This window comes from Cherax quadricarinatus, chromosome 5 (genome assembly GCF_038502225.1).
Source record: "Cherax quadricarinatus isolate ZL_2023a chromosome 5, ASM3850222v1, whole genome shotgun sequence".
NCBI lineage: Eukaryota > Metazoa > Arthropoda > Malacostraca > Decapoda > Parastacidae > Cherax > Cherax quadricarinatus.
In genome coordinates, this window is record NC_091296.1 from 19,624,773 (window position 1) to 19,638,744 (window position 13,972).

The following is a 13,972-nucleotide window of genomic DNA, read 5'->3' on the forward strand; positions in this document are numbered from 1 at the left end:
TGTCATTTCGCCCTACATCATATCTTGTATACTTATTTATCCTCTTTTTCTTAAAATATGTATTACCTATAACTAAACCCCTTTCTATACAAAGTTCAATCAAAGGGCTCCCATTATCATTTACACCTGGCAACCCAAACTTACCTACCACACCCTCTCTAAAAGTTTCTCCTACTTTAGCATTCAGATCCCCTACCACAATTACTCTCTCACTTGGTTCAAAGGCTCCTATACATTCACTTAACATCTCTCAAAATCTCTCTCTCTCCTCTACATTCCTCTCTTCTCCAGGTGCATACACGCTTATTATGACCCACTTTTCACATCCAACCTTTACTTTAATCCACATAATTCTTGAATTTACACGTTCATATTCTCTTTTCTCCTTCCATAACTGATCCTTCAACATTACTGCTACCCCTTCCTTTGCTCTAACTCTCTCAGATACTCCAGATTTAATCCCATTCATTTCCCCCCACCGAAACTCCCCTACCCCCTTCAGCTTTGTTTCGCTTAGGGCCAGGACATCCAACTTCTTTTCATTCATAACATCAGCAATCATCTGTTTCTTGTCATCCGCACTACATCCACGCACATTCAAGCATCCCAGTTTTATAAAGTTTTTCTTCTTCTCTTTTTTAGTAAATGTCTACAGGAGAAGGGGTTACTAGCCCATTGCTCCCGGCATTTTAGTCGCCTCATACGACACGCATGGCTTACGGAGGAAAGATTCTTTTCCACTTCCCCATGGACAATAGAAGAAATAAAGAAGAACAAGAGCTATTTAGAAAAAGTAGAAAAACCTAGATGTATGTATATATATATATGCATGTGCGTGTCTGTGAAGTGTGACCAAAGTGTAAGTACGAGTATAATATATATATATATATATATATATATATATATATATATATATATATATATAGATATATATATATATATATATATATGTTAATGTTGCAGTTTAAAAACTGTAGTGTAAAGCACCCTTCTGGCAAGACAGTGATGGAGTGAATGATGGTGAAAGTTTTTCTTTTTCGGGCCACCCTGCCTTGGTGGGAATCGGCCAGTGTGATAATAAAAATAATAATAATAATATATATATATATATATATATATATATATATACTATATATATACTATATATATACCATATATAATATATATGTATATATAATATATATATATATATATAACATATATATAAGATATATATATATAATGTATATATATATATATATATATATACATACATATATATATAATATATATATATAAATATATATATATATATATATAAATATATATATATATATATATATATATATATATATATATATATATATATAAATATATATATATATATATATATATATATATATATGTCGTGCCGAATAGGCAGAACTTGCCAACTTGGCTTAAATAGCAACGTTCATCTTGCCATATAGGACAAGTGAAAATTTGTGTATGCAATAATTTCGCCAAAATCATTCTGAACCTAACGAAAAAAATATATTTGATTGTGTTTGTTTAGTACTAAATTATTGTAAACGTATTTAAAATATATTTAGTTGGGTTAGGCTAAAATAAATTGTTTTTGTTATAATAAGGTTAGGTAAGTTTTCTAAGATTCTTTTGGTGCAAAATTAAAAATTGTTACATTAACATTAATGAAAAAAATATATCTTTAAACGTATAAGAGAAAATTTCAGAAAGGACTTAATTTTAAATGAGTTCTTGCTAATTGACCAGTTTTACATATTCGGCACGACATATATATATATACATATATACATATATATATATATATATATATATACATATACATATATATATATATATCCATGTATTTTTACGTAAGTCTGCCTTCATGTACGTCTAGAAGAATATACCTGTCTCTATGTTTTTAATTTTTCTCTCATTCCTTTGGATATAGCAAATATTTGCAACAAGGAAGAGTTAATAATAATAATAATAATAATAATAATAATAATAATAATATAATATATTTATATATATATATATTTATATATATATATATATTATATATATATTTATATATATATATATACATATTATATTTATATATTTATATTATATATTATATATATATTTATATATATTTATATATATCAAATCGACACCATGCCTAACCCTTCTAGGGTAGGGTAGGTGCCTGAGTCCGAGCTTTTAGCTCATAAGACTGTCATTCCCATTTGCTCCTTTGGGGCGAGGATGGCAGACCAGAGAGGCCTGGCTTGTGGCTAGGCCTGGGGACAGTTGGTCCCAAAGATGAGGAGGTACTTGTGCCTCCTCCCATGGGAGACCTAGGTCTCAGATACTCCCTAAAGAGGGAGCCAAGGCCGGGCCACCACTTGGAAAAGGCCCGGGCCGGGAGAATCCGGCGAATCTTTAATAAATAATAAATAATATATATATATATATCTCGTGCCGAATAGGCAGAACTTGCCATCTTGGCTTAAATAGCAACGCTCATCTTGCCATATAGGACAAGTGAAAATTTGTGTATGCAATAATTTCGCCAAAATCATTCTGAACGTAACGAAAAAAATATATTTCACTGTGTTTGTTTAGTATTAAATTATTGTAAACAAATCTAAAATATATTTAGTTGGGTTAGGCTAAAATAAATTGTTCTTGTTATAATAAGGTTAGGTAAGTTTTCTAAGATTCTTTTGATGCAAAATTATAAATTTTTACATTAACATTAATGAAAAAAATATATCTTTAAACGTAGAGAAAATTTCAGAAAGGACTTAATTTTAAATGAGTTCTTGCTAATTGACCAGTTTTACATATTCGGCACGACATATATATATATATATATATATATATATATATATATATATATATATATATATATATATATATATATATATATATATATATATATAAGTGAGTGCCAGTAGGTTGGTAGCAGTGCTTCTAGTGAGGCTGCTGGAGATCATGCAAACACACTTCATGTTTGCACCAAGTTTAGAGGCTGCGTGCCAGCACCCCAGCTCATGCATTATGTTTCCTACCTTCACCACCCTCCTGCCTTAAAACTTTTTTCATTAGTACCTTTTTTATATTTATGTTGTCGTAGAGAAGCTTATGATTATTATTATTATTATTATTATTACATTCACTGAAAGGCTTAAGCGTGTAGGTGTCGCACAACCCCTGGGGAATGGGAAGTAATCAGATTTGGTCATAGGAAATTGTAGGCAGCTCCAATTAACAGGATCAAGAGTCCTTTACCTGCATCAAGGCACATCCTTCAAGGAAAATGACTAAGGATTTTCATTAGGATCTCTGTGCTTGACGTTGCTCTTAATGACGTGAACAGCGAACTCGTTAATTAACTGCGTTCGCTGCGTTCATCTCATTTTTGTAGTAAACCCTGAGAATAAATTGTGTGTGTGTGTGAGAGAGAGAGAGAGAGAGAGAGAGAGAGAGAGAGAGAGAGAGAGAGAGAGAGAGAGAGAGAGAGAGAGAGAGAGAGAGAGAGAGAGAGAGAGACCGACAGACAGACAAATAGCAGTCAACAGGATTCGAAGCCACGTCAAGGAAGCTGGCAAGGTTCCCAAGTGACGGTATAAACCACTCGGCCACAAATGCCTCAAAAGCTGGGAAGCCTTGTTTACATGCCTTCTTTCTTTCCTAGCCCGGCATATCAGTGCGCCTCAAGTACGGTTTCAAGCTATTTCATTCTCTTGCATGTTCTGAACTCACATGCGATTTTAATATCAATGCACAACACAGAAACAGAAGGGTATATACCCACCTGTTTCTGGGTAATACATTAATAAGGCAAGCGAAAATTTGTGTATGCAATAATTTCGCAAAAATCATTCTGAACTTAACGAAAAAAAACATATTTCATTGTGTTTGTTTATTAACAAATTACTGTAAACTTATCTAAAATATATTTAGTTGGATTATGATAAATTAAATTGTTCTTGTTAAAATAAGGTTAAGTAAGTTTTCTAAGGTTCTTCTGGTACAAAATTATTAATTTTTACATTACCATAAATGAAAAAAAATATATATCTTTAAATGTATAAGAGAAAATTTTAGAAAGGACTTTATTTTAAATGATTTCTTGGTAATTGACCAATTTTACCTATTCGGCACACACACACACAATATATATATATATATATATATATATATATATCTATATATATATATATAGATATATATATATATATAGATAGATATCTATATCTATATATTGCCGAATAGACAAAACGTGCGATTTTGGCTTAAATAGCAACGGTCTTCTTGCCGCATAAGAAAAGCGAAAATCTGTGTATGCAATAATTTCGCAGAAATTATGAACCTAACGAAATGTGTGTGTGTGTGTGTGTGTGTGTGTACATATATATATATATATATATATATATATATATATATATATATATATATATATATATATATATATAAAGACATAAACATACGAGTTTATTACATCAAGCATTTTACGGCTGTATAATTTGTGCCTCTCTAATAAGTCAGAAGCTCTGGTAATATTCTCAGCCATAAATAAAACTATCACCCAGCTAGGAAATGGGACCTGGGGTTTAATACTTCAATTCAATGATTTCACTGCTTGGAAGTCCTGTCATATTTTTCCGATTCATAAAATTTCGACTACAGAATCACGCTACGTGTTTTATACATACACACACACACACACACACACACACACACACACACACACACATATATATATATATATATATATATATATATATATATATATATATATATATATATATATATATATATATATATATATATATATATATATATATATATATATATATGCAATAAGATCACAGTAAACAGGTGATTTTAAAATATGCAAAACAACCACTGTGAAAGAGGAACTATGAAAGTAATACATCAAAGGAAGGCAATTAAAGGGCTTAGACCACACCTCACAGTCAACTCCCACAACAAAGCAACACCTGACGCGGGACAATACCGGACTCATAAGAAAAGAGGAACACTGCAGTAGGTCCGCTGGTCCAACTAGACAGGTCCTCACGACATCCCACTAACAAAATATTCTACCCAAGAAATAAGGTTCATTATTTGGACAAATAAATTAAGTCCCTATTCTAAAAAAAAATTCTTGTACTTTTAAAGAAATATTTATTTTAATTAACAAGTTCGTGAAGGAAGTCCCTGTTGTGCTTATGTCTGATTGTGAGTAGCAAGCACCAAAAGCCTGACAGATCAGGCTGTCGACAGGGTTGCCTGGTGTAAGATCGAGCAGCGGGGGAGATGATCACCAGAACAATAAGAAGATTAGAATGGAGGCACACTACAGAAGGCCTGCAGACCCATACTAGGTAGATCTTTCTCAAATTCTAGCCCTCTTAACAAAAAGATTTGTCCAATCTTCGGATAAACACAGTTTCATTTGAGTTCCACCATTAATAATTATTTTATTCATGAGGAAATGCTAAATTCGTAGGGATCATACAGCTTTTGTTTGGAGGAAGGGAAAAGTAGTTTTAATACCTTGGATCAAGAGCTTTTACTAACAGCATTACACCCCTTTCTTGAATGTGCTCAAACTTTCAGGTACTAAAAGTGGCGGAAAGTTTATCATGAACCCACATACACTTATCTATTCTTATGCGTTCGGTCCAAAAGACATTAGTATATAGAACACAAAATTAAGTGAAACGAACAAGAGTTGGAGACAAATACCATAGACAACTTCAAGAATAAGTATCATAGTGCCTTGGAGGTTAATCAGCATCGTTAGTCATTTAGAGTAAACGGGTAGGGCCAGGAGCTATAAACACAATAAGTGAGTACCAGATGTAATTTCATTTACTACTCGTTTAGAAACACAATTTGAAGCCAGACATGTCTGGTGATGCTTTAAATAGCCTCGATCTAAGCGTTTGGACGACCCAGAAAAGCAACCCGCTATCTTTAAAGTATCAGAGAACTTAAGTGTCTGCACTATCAAGGGTGGATGGATGATGTTGCAGTTCTGGAGGTGGGAAGTACACTGCTTGTACTCTCAGTGATGGATGGGGATGCTGCAGGTAGAAGGGTCATTCGAACTGTTATGTCAACACACTTCTGGCAAGACAACTACTGCCTGAACAATGCTGAATGTGTTTCCTTTTGTAAAGACGCACTACACTGGTGGAAAACGGCTGATATAAAAAATAATAAAGTTCAATATGATGCTTTAGAAACCAGGTTGGAATCCCCTCCCCACACACACACATACACATAAGGGCACAGCTGGAAGTTAAAAACAGATGGCCACACGGAGTTTAGGAAACACTTTCTTAGCTTTCAAGTGCCACAACAGAAAGTTGAAGGACCTAAACGGCGATGTGGTGTAGTTTTAAGAATAGATATGATAAGGTTGTTAGGTAAGACACATATGCAACAGTTAGGTATCTTTATTTCGAAACGTTTCGCCTACACAGTAGGCTTCTTCAGTCGAGTACAGAAAAGTTGATAGAAGCAGAAGATACTTGAAGACGATGTAATCAGTCCATCACCCTTAAAGTTTTGAGGTGGTCAGTCCCTCAGTCTGGAGAAGAGCATTGTTCCATAGTAGGAAACATGTAACATGAAACTATGGAACAATGCTCTTCTCCAGACTGAGGGACTGACCACCTCAAAACTTTAAGGGTGATGGACTGATTACATCGTCTTCAAGTATCTTCTGCTTCTATCAACTTTTCTGTACTCGACTGAAGAAGCCTACTGTGTAGGCGAAACGTTTCGAAATAAAGATACCTAACTGTTGCATATGTGTCTTACCTAACAACCTGTCGGTATTTTATACCATTTTAATGTTCAGGTATGATAAGGCTCATGCAGAGTGAACTCAGAAGGGGCCAGCGGAAAGACGGAGCTCCTGGCCGCGGAGAGGGCTAAGCCCGTAGGGGTCATATAGCATATGGGAAATGCGAGGTAATCAGACTTAATCCAAGAGGAGATAGCACCAATTCCTTAGATCAAGAGCCCTTCGCCGTCATCAAAAGCCCCTACCCTCCCTTATCCCAACCTTGAAGTGTTTCTAAGAGCACAATGTTACCACGTGTTAGGTCACTTGCGTGCTTCCACTCATTCCACTTCAATTGTAGTCAAGTGGTGTGGCTGTAGTCCGTCGCTCACTATTGCTATCATCACATTATAGTGCTAGTTATAGTGTCTGATGTGTCTCACTACTACTATCATCACATCATAGTACTAGTTACAGTGGCTGTTGTTGCTCACTACTCCTGGCAAAAGATAGCACTAGAGAGAGTATCATTTCCCGCAGTATGTTACAAGAATATTAGTGGCGGAATATTATGCTAGTTTCATTAAGACTGTCATCTTCCCACTCGGCTATATGTTCTGGTGTTTTACACATACGTTGCTCATGTTGTCACCTTTGCACACATAGATATATTCATTTAGACGTGTGCCTATGATTCTAGTGCATATGGTGTAAACCCGTGTCAACTGGTTTACGTTATCCCGTGAGAAGGTTTACGTCAGAGAAACAGCTAGGAACCTAGGAAGACGTCTAAACTAACACAGATGCGCGCAAATGCAATATAAACAACTTATGTGTACACCACTGGAACACCACCACCCATTCGATGAAATGGAACGATGCCAGCTTAGTGATAAGATAACCAGACGCCTGCAAGTGCAAATGCTTAGAAGCAGCATTAATCTCCACTTTAGATACTGTTACAGAGAACAAAGGCAGCTTCGTTATCTCTGAAATATTTGCATAAATTCTTCATAAAACGACAGACCCCACCATCACCTGATATCAAGAGGTCACTTCTACTAATGCTACTAACAATACTACTACTCCTACAACCACTACCACATTTATCACCACTACTACTACCACTTCTTGGTTAAGTCCCGCCTCCCGCACCTTACTGTTTTCATTATACTGTCCTTCTCCTTGAGCTTGATAAATCTCCTGGCGAGCGAAACGTATTTGTAATAAATGTCTCATTAGTTAGTCTTGTATCCATTTCACTAAAATATTGTCGCTAATTATACCAATAATTATACATCTTCCATAACATTTTCGCCTGCGCTCTAGGGAGCACAATTTCCTCTATTTTCGCCTTTCTTAGTAATTTGGTTGGTCGACTGAACTTATTCCGGCTGCGAAATTACTCTGTGCATTCTCCAGATCTGCAATTTCGCTTGGCTTATATGAGGCTGGTAGTGTACAGCATTATTCCAGTCTAGAGTGTACAAGTGCCTTTAATACTATCATCAGTGGCTTGACATCTCCTGTTTTCAAGGTTTGTTGGGAGTTACTCTAATTGCACCGAGTGGTTTGATTGTGTTTTGCATTCTATAAAGGTTTGCAAAATCATGACTATAAATTTTATCTTAAGCGAAACGTTGTCGTATTAAAGGTTACTCAACTTGAAGCATCTTTAAATCATTCATATTTGTCGGCATACCACCTTCCAATCACTCTTGCACCAGTGTTCATTTCTTCTCGTCTGATACTTTCAAAACCGTCCAAAACGCCTTTGTAAATCTAAACAACGATGGAGTTTATCAGTTTTTGTACCGTATTATTTTTTCTAGGTAAATGCAGAGGGTATTGTGGTAAATATCCGGTGTCCTGAAATTGCTTGTTAAGAGGACGATTACACTATGACTGGCATACCTGAAGCCATATTAGATAACGAGCAAGTATATTTCTGAGTTTGTTCTTCTTGGATTTCCAATATCCAACAGCAACATAAACGAACGGAGTGGTGGTATTCTGTTAACGGTAAAAACACCTTGCGCTAATCAGAAAAAGTACTACGATTACAAAATTTTTTTTTGTTTGCCTACGCGAAAGATAAAACAGTGAAGATATTAATCACAGAGTGCAATATACGGGCCAGCAGCACAAACGCCACAAACTGACCAACACAATTTACGATCGCAGCTCAAATTTGGAACATGCGAGCCTCAGTAATAATAAAGGCACACACTGATTCACCCACACGAGACTGGTACGAGGACCTTGCTATCAGCTGGGGACAAGACGAGCGCTAGATTTTCAACGAATAAGGCCACGAGGGAGTATCATATGTGTTTTCCTTTCGTTGTTAACCCCCCCCCCATCCCTCTTTGTGTAAGTCGAGTATTCTCGGTTAAATATAATTAAATCAATAATGATTAACTTTGATGGCATTTAACCCTAAATAACCTAAAACAACTTTAATATTTAGAATATTTTGAACTAGACTAGGAGTAGATCATCCTTAAATAAACATATGTAAACGCATTAGAAAATGCACGTTGTAGATTATAGACGGCGCTAAAATGTTTCGGAGATTATATTCGTTGGAAAATGAGGAACGGTGCCGTGTTGTTTTTGACGGAGAAACGTCAAATTATTTCCAGTTTTTTTTTTTTTTCTATTAATTCACCGACAGAGATAAAAACTGCCAAACATTAAAACATAAGAATGGAGGAGCACTTCAGTAAGCCTACTGGTCCATTCTAAGCAACCATTCTCACTTATATATTCACAAATATGCAACACTTCGGAGAGGAAACTTTAGACGATGTTTTGGTTCATCTTGGGCCATGATCCAAGACGGACCGAAACGGACCCTTTCAAAAGTGTGGGTTATTTACGAATTGTTCCAGCCACAGTACCGTGACTTATTTGTCACTCATACAGATGTCTACCTTAATTTTAAGTTACACAATGTGTTAGCAAAGTAATAGAGGAGATTTACAAACAGCTGTTGAGAAGACAATGACCATAGCAAATTACACTGATACAGAGATCTAAAAAAAAAAAATGCGAATACCACAGTGAGCGCCAACAGCCTGAATGACCAGCCATCAACCTTGAGGCCTGATCTTAGACCGAGCTACCGGCAAGATGATCCACATAACCATTAACAGGTAAACAAAAACATGTGTTCATGAAACGTAAATGCTGGAGTAACCATATACAAAACTACCTGACCGAAAACTAAGACATGAAACAGCGTAAGCCTTTGCTATAATAACATTTCGCCTGTGTAAAGCTTTTTAAAATCTGCTGAAGAAATTGCTCTCCTTGAGCGAAATGTTAATAAAGGCTTACGCTATTTTATGTGTCTTTGTTATCTGCCTTTCTCCCTCTTGACACAGATCATGTAGTATCTACTACACAGGTCAGTTTAAACTTTTATGATCCACTTGAAGGAGTATTCTCCATTCTGATGCCAGGAATATCAAGTTCATTTCTCATATTTACAACACATTGACTGTACACGGATATCCTAGTGAATGATCCTCATCGCCTTGATTTTGAATATTTTAAACCTTTCAACCTTTTATCTGATATAAATAAAAGTGTGTGGTGGTGTTTAAGACTACTGCTTATGTCAATAGTGAAATTAATATAAAACACAACACCAATTTAAATATCAATAAAATTCAAATAACATATATACTAAAAATATTTAAATAATAAATACAGCAGTTATAATTTTACGAGATATATTTAGTTTTAACATCTTACTTTAAATTAAATGTATTCTACTGGCTATATTGTAATTAAAGATGACTTATCGGGGAGTTTAGTTGAACAGGTCGAGAGACTGGAGAAGCTCAGGTGCATGTTCCACACTGAGCAGGATCTTGCTGGCTGGCCAGGGTGTAAAATAGTGTAATACGTCTGTGTAATTGGTTTAATATTAATATTACATCAACATAAAATCCATAAATGTGTAGAAAAATGCTAGAGTTTATTTAATGCAGCATGACTAGTTTATTTAAATGACTATTAAACAGGGAAAAGTGATGTAAATATGGCTTGTAGAAGGAGTAAGGTAGTTGTTGACACGCTACTTAGCTCTTCTGCAACACTTACGATAACTTGAAACAAACAAAAAATGATATTTAAAACAAAAGGTTCTTTGCAAGACATATGAAGTTATCTTGGAATAGGTTACAGTATACTAATCGTCCATTATAGACATATGTCCAACATTAGGTAACGTTGTTAGGGAAATTTTTCGTCAACCAGCACAGGTGTTGGAGGTGCCACAACGTGAGTGACGTCATCTGATGGCTGTGTCCCTGACGACCTCAAGTCAATTATAAATTCAGCATCTTCTGAGTTCCAGCTAGGGTCGGGCTACAGTTTTTTTTTTTATTAACACATCGGCCTTTTCCCACTGAGGCAGAGTGACCCGAATAAGAAGAAACACCTTCATCACCATTCACTCCATATTGTCTTCCCAGAGGCGCGCCTACACTTGTGTTAAAAAATTGCAACTCATCAACACCCTCCTTCAGAGCGCAAGCATTGTACTTCCCACCTCCAAGACATAAGTCCGGCTAACCAGTTTCCCTGAATCCCTTCATAAATATTACTTTGCTCACACTCCTACAGCACTTCAAGTCATAACAACCATTCATCTCTACTCGCTATCTAACACGCTCACGCATGTTTGCTGGAAGTCCAACCCCCTCGCACACAAAACCTCCTTCATCCCCTCCTTCCAACCATTCCTAGGACGACTCCTACCCTGTCTTCCTTCCATTACAGATTTATACACCCTTCAAGTCATTCTATTTTCCTCCATCCTCTCTCAAGTGTCCGAACCACCTTAACAACCCCTCCTCAGCCCTATGGATGATACTTTTAGAAACCCCACATCTTCTAATCTCCAAGCTACGGATTCTGTGCGTTATATTCACACCGCACATTGACCTCAGACACATCTCTACTGCCTCCAGCCTTCTTCTTGTTGCAACATTCACCACCCATGCTTCGCACCCATATAAGATCGTTGGTACCACTATACTCTCATACATTCACCCTCTTTGTTTTCATGGATAACGTTCATTGTGTCCACAGACTCCTCAGTGCACCACTCACCTTTTTCCCCTCATAAATTCTATGATTCACCTTGTCTTTCATAGACCCATCCGCTGACAAGTCCACTCCCAAATATCCGAATACAGTCACTTCCTCCATACTCTCTCCCTCCAATCTGACATCCAATCTTTCATTACTTAATTTTTTGCTACCCTCATCACCTTGCTCTTTCCAAAGTTCATTTTTAATTTCCTTCTTTTGTATATCCTTCCAAATTCGTCCATCAACCTCTGCAATTTCTCTTCAGAATCTCCAAAAAGCACAGTGTCATCAACAAAAAGCAAATGTGACAACTCCCAACTTGCGTTAGATTCTTTATCTCTTAATCATACACTTCTTGCCAACACCCGAGCAATCACTTCTCTTATAACGCCATCTATAAATATACTGAACAACCATGGTGACATCACGCATCCCTATTTAAGAACCATTTTTACTGGGACATTCTCCCTCTCTCCTACATACTCTAACCTGAGCCTCGTAAAAACTCTTAACTGCTTTCTGTAATTTATCACCTATTCTACACATCTGCAACATTGCTCCCCTATCCACCCTATCATACGCCTTTTCCAAATCCATAAATGCCACAAAAACCTCTTTCCCCTTATTTAAATACTGTTCACCTATATGTTTCACTGGACACACTTGGTCTACACACCCCCTACCCTTCATAAAGCCTCCGTGTTTCTCTGCGATCCTGCTTTCCGTCTTACTCCAAATTCTTTCAATAATAACTTTACCATACACTTTACCAGGTATGCTCAATAGGCTTATTCCCCTATAATTTTTACACCCTCTTTTGTCCCCTTTGCCTTTAAACAAGGGAACTATGCATGGTCTCTGCCAATCCATAGGTACCTTCCCCTCTTTCATACATTTATTAAATAAAAGCATCAACTATAACAAAGCTATATCCCCACATGCTTTTAACATTTCTGTCTTTATCCCATCAATACCAGCTGCTTTACCCCCTTTCATTCTACCCACTGCCTTACGAACTTCCCCCACACTCACAACTGGCTCTTCCTCACTCCGACAAGACGTTATACCTCCTTGCCCTATACACGAAATCACAGCTTCCCTATCTTCATCAACATTTATCAGTTCCTTAAAATATTTCCTCCATCTTCCCGATATCTCCAACTCTCCTCGCCTATTTTTAACTATCAAATCCATTCGTTCCCTAGGCTTTCTCAACTTATTAATATTACTCCAAAACTTTTTCTTATTTTCAGCAAAATTTGTTGATAGTATCTCACCCACTCTCTCATTTGCTCTCCTTTTGCATTCCTTCACCATTCTCTTAACCTCTCTTTTCTCTCCATATACTTCTCCCTCCTTGTATCACTTCTACTTTGTAAAAACCTCCAATATGCTAATTTTTTCTCTCTTACTGTTCTCTTTACCTGATCATTCCACCAATCGCTCTTCTTCCCTCCCGCACCCACTTTCCTATAACCACAAACTTCAGCTGAACACTCCAACACTATATTCTTAAATCTACGCCATACCTCTTCAACCTCATTGCCTATACTTTCACTAGCCCATCTTTCTTCCAATGGTTGTTTATATCTTACCCTAACTGCCTCCTCTAGTTTATAAACCTTCAACTCTCTCTTGCTTGCTGATATCATTCTCCTCGTATTCCACCTACCTTTTACTCTCACTGTCGCTAGAACTCAAAAAATTATCTGATATACCCGATGTACCACTGGACCTAACCAAATATCAGAGGAACTACTGTCACACCCTGCGCTCTTATATGCTGCATGCGGAGAAAATCATAAATTCAGAGACATCTCACCTAATAAAACAGGTTCAAGAAACGTCAAAGCAGTTCATCTATTGTTGCATACTACGAGCAACTCTGGAAAAAATACCCTGACTTTGCCTATTGTAAATAAACCATAACCACTTCAACTTGCTTGGAGTCACACATAACTTGCTAAATATTCACTCATAACTTTTAAATACTGAGTAAAGTAAATAGCTCATTACAAGACAAGCTATATTGTTATGCTTTTGTGACTGAATTCGTGACTATATAAACAACCCATTACTATTAAC

The 13,972-nt window shown here is 36.3% G+C and overlaps 1 protein-coding gene across 1 annotated transcript in view; it reads left to right on the forward strand.

Moving 5' to 3' along the window:
• The window catches only part of LOC128684818 (lachesin), a 396,707-nt gene that overhangs the window by 87,634 nt on the left and 295,101 nt on the right, over window positions 1-13,972 (forward strand). The window lies entirely within an intron of this gene.